This window comes from Protopterus annectens, chromosome 8.part0 (genome assembly GCF_019279795.1).
Source record: "Protopterus annectens isolate FY-2018-M chromosome 8.part0, PAN1.0, whole genome shotgun sequence".
NCBI classification, from domain to species: domain Eukaryota; kingdom Metazoa; phylum Chordata; order Ceratodontiformes; family Protopteridae; genus Protopterus; species Protopterus annectens.
In genome coordinates, this window is record NC_056741.1 from 1,311,609,491 (window position 1) to 1,311,621,863 (window position 12,373).

Sequence of the window (12,373 nt, forward strand, 5' to 3'; positions counted from 1 at the left end):
TTTGGATTGTAGTTTTGCCCAGAGTTAGTTGCACTTGGATAACCTCGAATGCATTATGCTGAGCAACTAGCCTGGAGGTGTGGATATCCTTAATGAATATGGACACACCACTGCCTTTGGTGTTTCGTTCCAGGTTACATGGCTGAAAAGTGTGGCATGGGTTATAGCCTGGTAGTGCAGGGGTGCTCTCTGGAGCCTTGAACCAGGTCTCAGTCACTGCACAGATATCGATGTTCTCCATTTTAAGGAGTGCCTTGAGTAAGTGCATTTTGAGATTTAGACTTCTAGCATTGAGGAGCATTACCCTCAGTTTTTGCTTGCCTGTTCCTGTTATGGTGGTGAATTTGTTATTTGAACCTTGCCTAAAAAAGGCACTATAGGGGCAACACTTAATACACTTGGAAATATTATGTGATACTTTAATTGCTACGTATACCAGAATAAGGAGGCAGGTCTGCTGCACTAATAGATATTTGGACATGAGAGGATTTTAGGATAGAAGTGGACTGGAAGGGAGGAGAGATGGAGTGACATCTCTTTTGCTAGTAGTATACGAAGGAGAAGCTTGGGGCATCGGCTTTTCTTTTTTCACTAATGTTTTGGGTCTTGCACCTATTGTCAGCCATCTTCCATGTCTCAGCACCTTTTCTTATGATCCACAGCAGGCAGAGAAGAAATTTGAGCCCACTATGGCATCACCATCCTGATGTTAGGTAGGCTTTTTCTCTTTGGCCTATTCCTTTCAAGCCATCATCATCTGCAGTATGCAGTGATATCATTGCTGTCCATGTGTATTGTACTTCCATGCTGGCACTCTCTCATCTTGGCTTACACTCCCCTTCTCCATCATTATGTTTCCCAGGAGGAGCTTTTCCTCTTCAATGAGTCTCTTAGCCATCTGAAAGAAATCCATGCCCTTCCCCTTAGAGAAGGAAACAATACTCACTGCACACATTTTAACCCCTCAGCTATCTGATTTACTACTCAGAGTCATGTCAGCAGCATCACAGACAGGAGGTCTCCTCTTGCACTGCCAGCCATTACATGTTAGGAAAAGCATACCATGCCACTAAGGTGAATGATAAAAAAGTTCTGCCAGCCTTAATTTGTTTTGTTTCATTTTGTGAATATTATATTCAATTGCTGGATGTCTATATAAAATATATATATGCATCTTCAATAATGTGCAGTTCTGTTTGGGGATGACATTAAATAGCAATGTCCAGAACAAGTGATTAGCATCTTTTTCAGTAATGAGCAAGTTAGCCCTTAGTGAGGTCATGTAAGGTTTTTCTGTTTTTGATTCAAGAACCTGCACTTACATACCTTATTTTCAAATGCATGTAATGTATTCAGATTAGAAACAGTGGTAGATGCCACTAGGGAAGGTTTATTATACCTGAGACAGGAAATTTCTCTTTGTCATGGCTATATAGATATCTGTGAAGTGGAACATAGAGAGATCCCAGTAAAGTTTAAGGTGCCTGTTTACCTTGTTAATGAAATCAGTATGAAGTCTGAAGAAAAAAATAGAATTCAGACAAGCACTTATGCAGTTGAAGATAACTACCCTTTCAGGTAGGGCATCATGAGGGCATTGCCAACACCACTTTTCATGGACTTTGCAAAGCCTGTTGAAGAGCAAACAATGCCTCTTACATAGCTATTCGATATCTAGTAAAGCCATAACCCAGAACAAGTCACTTTGAAGTTCAGTTTATATAATTGTAATTGAAGATGGCATATGTCATATGACCAACTCAACACATAACAGAGTCTTATTTAATACAGTGCAGTGTATTATTAAAGTTGATATACAGGAGAGAGTTACAGGACTGGATGCCTTAGGAACACCTTCTGGATGTTGAATGGGTAAGATGTTATTTTATTTATTGGATGAGCTGACATTTGTAAAGTACTTGAATCACAACTGGGACCCCGCACAAAGCCTACGATCTCTATAGTGGTTAATCTTATCAAATGTTTCTGTGAGGTCAGCATAGATTTCCCCAGTAAGTAGACTTACACCATAATAATGGAAGTAACTAGAATGCATGTTGTACTGGCACTGTTCTACATATCTTAGAACCATGCTGAAAATCAATTACCGTTTTGCATTTGTCCTTGTATTTTGTTCATGTACTCTTGCACCTGGACTGCTTAAGGTTTTTCAGAGACCTTTGTAAGTATTGATATGCTGGAGACATGCCTGAAGTGTCCAGTTAAAGGTCTGGAATATATTTCCAATAGTTTTCCATTATGAAGGAAAGATGTTCTGTGTGACAGAGTTTTAAGAATGTATAGCAGTATACCTAGTCTATTTATATTAAGAAAATGAGTCTCTGTTAAGATTATCATCCATTTAGGTGAACACAAAGTTGATAGGTTTCTACTTCCTTGCAGAGGTCTTTCTAGCTCCTCACTTATACATACAGCAGTATAGCAGTTTTTATTTTTATTTATTTATTTGCTATCATTAGTAAATTATGTGCATTTCAAATAGACCCCTATGTGGGAAGTTGGATAGCCATCTGGCTAAAAGACAAAACCCACATGGTGTGGGTATCAGGTACAGTGTCAGAGAGTTTGAAGGTAACCAGCAGTGGCCCACACAGCTCAGTGCTGGCAGTTCTTTTATTCAGTATTTACGTTGTTGATCCCTGCACTGAGAACCAAGACCTTTGTTCAATCAAATTTGTGGATGACTGCAAACTGATGCCAAATCCCTGGAATATCCTTCTCTGATGCCGAAGTTCTCCAGCATGATCTTACACTTATAAATACCTGGTGAACCAAAAAATGGGCTTAAATTAAATGTTAAACAGTACAACAGTGTCACCTTTGGTGGACAACACCTTCCCCCAGCATAAAACTTAGATAAAACTTCACTTCAAAATGAAAATGTGGACCATGAAACTTGTGTTGATATTTCCCTTGCCTTTGAACAAATCTGACAGCAGCGGTTAGGGAATCCTTCTGCATAGCACACCAACAGGAATATCATCCAGATCTAAAAAGATTATTGTCCCCTTATGTTTGACATTGATTGGGCCAGTTATTGAATACAGTGTTCCCTTTGGGCTGTACCTCACAAGGCATTTTAAACAATTGCAAAGACCCTTGAAGTTCCTAATTAAGAAGGTCACTGGCGTAAAAACCCTAAGTTACCAGATAAGAGTAGAAGCAATGTGCCTTTATTCTGTGTTGTGCAGACTTTTCAGAGGAGATCTATGCCTTGCTTTCCATACCATTAGAGACTCAGTGGTCCCGGATCTCTTGTAACTCCACAAGTCAAACTGTCCCATGAATATCAGAACCAGTGATTTAAATCTTCAACAGCAGCTAAATAAAACTTGGTTGAGAGAAAGATTCATTACTCCCCCCACACATACTGGAATAGCATCCCCTGCAGAGCAAGCTGCATAATATACTATCTCCATTCAAATGAGACCTAGGTAATTAGATATGTATTCATAAACTCACTCCAGGCTTGACTGGCTTAACCCTCCTCGAGAGGGGGTAGTGCAGTCTAAGGGTGGCTGTCGGCAAGGCATAACATTCGCAACACTCAGTTGCCTTGAATTTTCCTATGATTCCTATGATAAGGTCTGCTATGAAGAAAAGTAAAGCATATGAAAGGAGTACAGCATAGGCAATGGTAAAGTCAGTGAAGAAGTACAAGGGTAGAATAAACAACACTAGAAAGTAGGAATGAGAATCACGATTGTGTGGCTGTACCTATAAGGATGTGGAGTACCCCGTCCCACACACACAAACAGGCACTTGAAGATGTGCACGTAATTATACAAGGAGGAAATGATAAACAGAATTGCTGATGTCAGTATGAAATAAATAAATAAATTGGGCATGCAATATATGTGGAAGTGTAACCGCAAGCAACTATGAGGACAAGGTAGACTGTGATATTTATTCAATTAAATTAAGACATACTGGCTATATATTTTGCAACATAGCTTTACGTGATCCTTGATTTTCAGGATCTGCCTGATTTACTTATTTATTTATTTTTTTTGCCTGTCTTGAAGCTTGTTAATTTTGTGGCAAGAACAGATGATAAGAATCCTTAAACTTCACTTATAATTACATTTATTGTATTTTACTTTTCGAAAAATGCATGTTAATACAGATCATGTGTCTTCTGAGAACTATGTTTCATGGTAATAAGACACCATGGAATCCCTGGAAGGCTGAGCTTTGTCATTGGAAAGAAGAAACTAGAATGGGTGTAACAGGAGGGGCTAGCCCATGCCAAGATAGCAGGAAGAGCAGTTAGGGATTAGGCAGATCAGGTGATAAAGGCAGGGGAAGTAGTAGGTGGACAAATGCGAAACGGCTTAAGCAAAGTGTCAATAGCCGCTAGTAATCAACTTAGAAGAACAGCAATTGGAACATGAAGATCATAAGATGAAAGTCTGAGAAATGAACAGTGCCATTTTGGAAGCACTGTCTTGTTAAAATAGGTGACTCAGAGGATCTCATTAACTTTAAGATCTTTTATACAAGATTATTGTGATTGCGTTAGTCAGTCAGTGCATATAAGTTCCCTCCTAACATATGGCAATGCTGGGTTTTTCAGTGTTCCTAAGGATCATACAGAGTGGGAAGGTCAGTGGCAACAATGTATTTCTGAAACAGCTGATGATCTAAGTCATAAGTGGAAGAAAGTCAAGATTTGGAGAAAACTGCAGTGGTTTCAGATAGGGTAAAACAGCTTCAGCAAAAATTGTAAGGCAATATGATGCATTTCATGTTAATGAGTAAATGTAGAAATCAAGGGAGAACTAAAGGACACCAGGCATGTGCAGAACATCATATATTATTACAAAACTGTACTTCACAATGTCATTGGGCAGTAGAGTCGTACTTTACAATGTCATTGGCTGGTGTGGTGAATTGGCTTTCCCGCTTGGTACGGTGCAATTTTGACTGTTAAAATGGTTGTTATACCTCATAATTTATGACATATATTGAAAGGTGTGGGAAAAGGTAATTTTGCATGAAGAACAGTCACATGCAGGGTAGGGATAATTCAGAGACACACTGAACACAAGTAAAGAAACTCAAAATATTCCATGGCCAGCACAATATGTAAATGACTATATAATTATACGATACTGAGCAACACTGTTAAAATGAGGTCCTCGTAAATGGAAATGACTGGAAAATAACATGGCACTGTGATTCAGAGATGTGTATGTGTGTGTGTGTGTGTGTGTGTGTGTGTGTGTGTGTGTGTGTGTGTCTGTGTGTGTGTGTGTGTGTGTTTGTGTGCTAACTCTGGAATAAATGACCGCAGTAAATTCCTGGAGTATCAGGAGACAGACCATGCAACATACATGGGGTAGCTGCTGCACTAGGTAAATCTGTATATACAACAGGCTGTACTCTCTGCCGGTAGTTGCAGTCTTGCATGTCTTTGCCCTTAACGCCAGCATACAATATAAATTAATCAAAAAACAAAATAAAATGCACAAACTACTATAAAACAAGCACAATACTGGCTATGGGATAAAGAAAGAGTCGTATCTTATGCTAAGTGCTTTTCATTTACTGCATTAGTAAACTTCATCAGACAAAATCAGTGAAACACATTTACAACAGTTAAATAGTTTAAGATTTGGCGCCTTTTTCACTATAGGAAATGACATCATGAACCTAAATATTCTACTTCCCCCATTGCATGTACCATTATACACAAATAGGTAGATATTTATATATATAACTAAACATTCTAAATGCACACAATATATACAACTGTATAAATTAAAAATTATAATTAGCTGCCTAAAGATATTAGATCGATGTACATTTATATACATAAATAAAATATTCATTTATTAACTTAAACCAAACTTCTTATAATTACTAAAGCAACCCTAATCTACTTAATGATTTTAATCTTAAAATACTGTTAATACTGCAAAGACCATTGAGCCCAGGCCATGCATAAGAATGAAGCATAAGCTGCCATGTTAACTCTGCCTTTTCCAATTGTAATTCCCAGGGACCACCTCTATCATTACTAAGCACGTGCTGCAATATTCCAGATCTAAAATGATGATCATGATGTTTATGCACATGTTTAGCTAGCGCATTGTTTAACTAATCTTTCCTTATTGCATACACGTGCTCATAAATTATTTCTTTAAGAGACCTGGTGGTTTTTCCTGTATAAAATGCTGGGCAGAATTGACATACTGCCATATATATTACCCCCTTGGAATTGCAATTAAATGTACCCATCATGGTATATGCTATGCCTTTTATCTGTATGCACTGGCTTCGATGTATGTATCTATAGTAATTGCACATTCCACATTTATTCATAATACCCACTGATTTATTGGCAGTATAACTCGTCTCGCCGTTCTCCAACAAGTTTATAAGATTACTCGCTCTCCTTGCTACCATTTTGATACTATGACACAATTGTGTTCTAATATTCAAATCCTCATCCATAAGTATCCAGTTTTTCATCATAATAGCCTTAATTTCATAAAAATGTGTATTGAATGTCGTTATGAAAATTGCAGCATTATCCAGGCGGCAATCGCTCGCACCTAAATGTATTGAGATATTACTATATGTTAAAATAGGTGTCATTGATGGCTACACAGAACCGAATTTGGTTATTTTGGCTTCTTCTTCATTGGCTAAGTACTCCAGTATGGATGGTTTAGCTTCTTCTGCGGATATTCAACAATCAGTGTATGGTATGGCTACATTTGTTGGCTCACCAGGTACTTCAGTCGGATAATTGTTCCATACCTAATGGACTGGGGATAGCTTCACAAACGGACTTGGCTGGAGGCATTAATACAGGTACTGTTACTTTTAAAGATGGCTTAGAAGAAGTGGCACTGCCTGTTTGGCTTTCCGACACACTGTATATTATACTCCACAAACTATAATTATCTTATTATAGAGTGGAACCTCTTAGGAATAATATACCGTCTTCCCTATTCCCCAGATGAGGCCTTTATTGCAATGTAGATGCAGTCTATGGTTCACAGTACCTCAGGGAAATAGACTATTTCATAAAAAGCCCTTCATATTTTGGGCTATTCTTCGGAGGTATGTGAGAAGCCACATATGCTCCCCTATACGCTGTAGCATGGTATTGAAGAACTGATGAAGAACCGGTGACCTATCCTTAAGGCAGATGCTTGAGATACACCCATTGCTGATTGTGTGGTTGGGCTTGTACTATCTGAATATATCTGGGTGCATTCCATAATGCGACCATGACACATGAGGTTATATAATTTTAGTCTGTGCAGTGTTATATAACATCATCATGTGAACGCAGTTACAGCAGAGCAGACACACTCAGGAGAATGAGAAGGACACAGTACACTCAGTAGTGCAAGAGGTGCCTGATGAGGAGCCTGTGGAGGAGATGACTGTAGGGGAGGAGCCTGTGGAGGAGATGACTGTAGGGGAGGAGCCTGTGAAGGAGATGACTGTAGGGGAGGAGCCTGTGAAGGAGAAGATGCCTGACAAGGAGTCTGTGGAGGAGCTGGCTACAGTGGAGGAGTATGGTAGTCAAAGGTGGGCAAGGAATGAAGTGTCACTAGCTGAGGTGCACTGTCTAGCTCATAACAGTAAAGCATTATACAAAGAAATAAATAAATAAAAGGTGATGCCCACAGACTTTCACTCAGGCTGTGTTCTGTCATTCACAGACTGTCCACACTGTATCAGATGTGTATGCTATCAAGGTAACAAAGTACAGAGGGCAGGGCACAGTCATCATCATATGCACAGTTGGACAATGCTATACTGACAGGATTCATCAAAGGATAATTGTGTGTGTTTTGGTGCATGAGAACATTGTTTTGTGCCATGTGTTTTAGATCTTTTTGTAGTGGGTTGAGAGATAGGAGTAGACTGACCAATGAAGGATGATGTTACCATTGGTGTGTGTGTGTGTGTGTGTGTGTGTGTGTGTGTGTGTGTGTGTGTGTGTGTGTGTGTGTGTGTGTGTGTGTTTATGTGGAGGGGAACACTGCAGAAGTCCTGATTGTTTGCTGGGACATAGCCTCAGCAGATGGTGCAGTGCTGCTGTAGGATCTGATAGACAGGTCTAGGGAACTCACAGGAGATGAGTGTTCAGACTGTGCATGTCCCTGTCTATGGAACACCCTTTCCTTGGTTGGTCACAGGCATGATCAAGACCATGATGGGAGGAATTCCATGAATGTGAACACTGGTCCATACCAGGGGCTGACTCAGCATAAATGTCTCAGCTACAAGCATGTCCATGTCACAGTAAACATCCTTCAACATGCATAACCATAGAATCACAGGATCATAGGAGATTACTAGCCTATCGACCCAGAGGTTATTTTAAGCCTAGCCGTTTCAACCCCAATGTAATATAGTAATACAGTAGTGGTACTAGTTAATACTCAAGACTGCATTTAGTGATGACTGCCCATGACCAGGTGGGTTGTGGACAATACCCCCAGTAAGAATTTTCGGTGCCCCACCCACTCATCCAGGTTCCTCTTGAACAATGTCATAGAGGTGCTCTGTTCCAAAGATGTGGCAGTCACTGGGAGATAAATCTGTCCCTCCAGCATGTCCTATTAAAACCACAGGCCATTTTTATGTCCCTGGAATGGGTAGCCCTAGACCCACTTGATTTATGGATATGCAGTAAGTTCATTAGGTTTGGGTCTTGGGTTGCTCTGTAGGCCAGGCATAAGTCTCCCCTAAGAAGTCTATATGATACAGAGTATAGTGACAGGGATTTTAGTCAGTCCATGTAAGGCACATGCTGGAGGCCCTTGATCTTCTTTGTTAGAAACCTCAGAGGTCTCTCTAATTGCTGTAGATGCTTAGTATGGTACATACAGAATGGGGCATTGTACTCAATTATGGGCCGCATAAGTGCCGAGTATAGCTTCCCCTTTCAAGATGGTCCTCACCACCAGAGACGGAGATAGGCTGGCCATGGGAAGTGCATCTGCCACAGTCTCTGGTTGCATAGGGCACCTGCTTCATGTAGATTCCCTGCTTAACATGTCCCTGATGTTGCATGTGCCCCATGCACTTCCTGAGGTTATCATGTAGACCTTTTGCTACCCCTACTAGCTCAGCAAGGGCTGTGATGATATCAGACTGTTCGTGTATTATGGCCTTGCACGTATGATGGGTTGAGGTCACTGGCACAGTTAGCTTGGATAGTGGACAGTACCCTTAGCATGCACTCAGCAGCACTTACAGCACCTGGGGGGGGGGTCCACAGGTGAAGACATTATTCCCAAGTAGATCTGTCTTCTAGTCCTGTCCTTGTATGTCTTCCTGTGTTTGTTGGTTGAGTTCCACAAGCACAGAAGCTATGTCTGCTGAATGGGGTAAGGATGCAGATGCCTCATTGCCCAGTTCCAACACTGGGAAGGCAATCCCTGACCATGCTGGTATTTGGCTGTCATATTCATCATCAGAGATGGACAGTTCTCCAACATCAGGCAGCTTTATATACATGGTGGAGGACCCTGATAACACTGCACCTGTGAAAACACCACAACAAAAAAATTAAAATCATCTGCATTAAGGAAGGCCATTCACTAATAACTGAATCCCAATGACTGGATAAATACTTCCTAATAACCTGGTATGGCAAATTAATAGGGGATATACCTTGAAGTGGTGGTCTTATGCACCTGCAGCCCTAATGTTTTGTGAAAAGAAGTAGGCATCCCTGTAAAATGTATTAACCAGACATTTACTTACAATGACAAATAGTTGCCCAGGAAAGACATACCCAACCATGGCATTTCCAACAGATATCCTGGGTGGTCAGCTGTGTTCTGCACCAGCAGCCAGGATTCCATCATGGATAGCAGAATTGTCCATGCCCCTATACAGAGGTGCTGGGAACTCTTCTGTTTTTGTTAAAGGTGGTTCAGTCAGCTGGTTTCCTCTCATTGCCCTTTGCTCCTGTGTCAGATGGGCCATCCAAACTTTAGCAGCACTTGTCATGTTGGTGGCCTAATATTTCACCAAACTGTATGTCCTGTTGTGGTCACTGATGTCATTACTCATGTCTTGCCAGGCACAATCATGAAAGTCCAGTCAGGTTTCTCATGGCTGATTATTCGCTGACTGCGGAGAATGGATGGCCTGTAGCAAGGTCTCGTTGTCTACATGGCAGATTTCCTCTTTTGGAATGGACAATTAAAAATTTATATGAGAACATACACAGCCTTATCTGACATATGCATACACCGACAAATAGTAGGGTGCCTGTGTAGCTTGACATATATAGACAGCTTTATTTGTATGAGGAATGTCTCACAGATATGGAATAACCATGGGCAGGTGTTGTTCAGTAGGTCTTATCTGATCCAACCCCCCAAAAAGAAAATAATTGAACTGTGGACTTTACATAGGGACCACATGCAATGGCCTCTGATGGTATTTTACAGCTGATTATCATACTTATTACACAGGCAATGGGGTAAACATACCCTTAAGTCAAGTGTATGATAGCATACATTTTGTTATGGATATTTACTGTTTATATATATAAAAAGGTTCAAGGTAATGACATACTGGGTGTGTACCTTAGCAATACCGCAAATACATCAGGGAAACCAAAGATAATTAGCTGAGTAACAGGAACATGGCTGCTATTGTTTTAGAATATGTTTTAGGCAGCCTTGCCCACCTGTTCTGCACCCTCCTCAACTTTTCAGTTGAGGAGCAAAAAACATGGTAGTGGGCTAATGACTGATTTGCATCTCCTGAATGCACTCCATAACACCCTGCTCCTGGGACAGCTGCCCTGTTAATCCCACCCTAGCTACACCTCTTTAGGTAGCTACATTATCATAACTATGTGAGGCCTACATATGTGCTGCTTGCTGATGGATGTACACTGTTTACAGTTTCTTTCAAAGGCCTATACACTCAACCCCTCATGGTGAGATATACACAAGTACATCTGTAAACACTCACATCTTCTTACTAGGGAATGTTGTGTTTCTGTTAAGAACCCCCCAGCAGATAGTACACAAAGGCAGTGAAACAGTAAAAAAACTTTATAACAGTACAAAATGTAGTAGATTAGCTGTATAGCACAATTATAAGCGTTAAGAAGTGCAAGTCAATGAAATAAAAGTAAGAAAAAACTCATTCTGCTCCTGGAGTCTTAGGGAATTTCTGCTTTGTCACAGTGATGAATCACCACTCCACAGCTTGGACCCCATGCAGTTTGACTTTGTGAAATGGAGATCATGCCTGCTCAGCCTGGTTCACTTCTTTGAGTCAGTCACCGGGGCTGTGGATGAAGGTAAGGCAGTGCATACAGCCTACCTCGATCTGGCCAAGGGCTTTGATACCATTCCTCACTCAGGAATTATTGATAAACTCACCAAACTAGGCATCAACCCCTATATCACTTGGTGGGTTGCAAATTGGCTCAAAAATAGAACACACAGTGTGAAAGTAGTGAACTCCAAGTCAGACTGCCAACCAGTCATGAGTGAAGTCCCATAGAGATCGGTCCTGGGACCTCACCTGTTCGGCATCTACTTCTCAGACGTCCAGGCCCACACAAAGGGACACTGGCTTTCCAAGTTCAAAGATGACTACAAGCTGGGAGCCATTAACTCCCAAAGTGATGTAGACATCCTACAGAAAGGCCTCAATGAGACCAATGACTGGTGTCGAAACCATGGCCTTAAGCTTAACGCCAAAAAAGTGTCGTCATCCCCTTTGATAAAAACTCAGTTCCCACTAACTACCACATCGATGGGAGCCCACTGAACACTGAAAGCATTATAAGACATCTGGGGGCACAGGTTGACAGCAACCTCTCCTTCGACCACCACATTGCCACTGTGGCCAGAAAGTCCTTCTATGTGGCACATCTCATTATCAAGGGTTTTGTGTCCAGGAAGAAAGAGGTCATCATCTCTCTCTACTCTTCCCTCATTAGACCAATCAAATAATGCCCCATTTGGCATGTACCTCACTAGACATTTGCAACAGCTGGAGAGGCCACAGAAGTACCTCACAAAGAGGATCCTAGGCATTAAACAGATGTCCTACATGGACAGACTCAAAAGACTATAGCTATTCTCTGTTTCATATCGCCTACTTAGAGGTGATCTCTGCTTGACTTACAAAGCCATGTCTGATCCAGCTCTGATAGAAATGCTACATCTAAAGAAATCCCAATCCCTCTGCACCACACGCTCCAGAGACCTCAACCTCATTACCACAATCAATAGAACATGCTGGAGGGACAATTTCCTCACCCAGAGACTGCCCATGCTCTGGAATGGACTTCCCATACATATCAAGCAGAGCACCTCACTGTCCCTCTTCAAGAGAAATC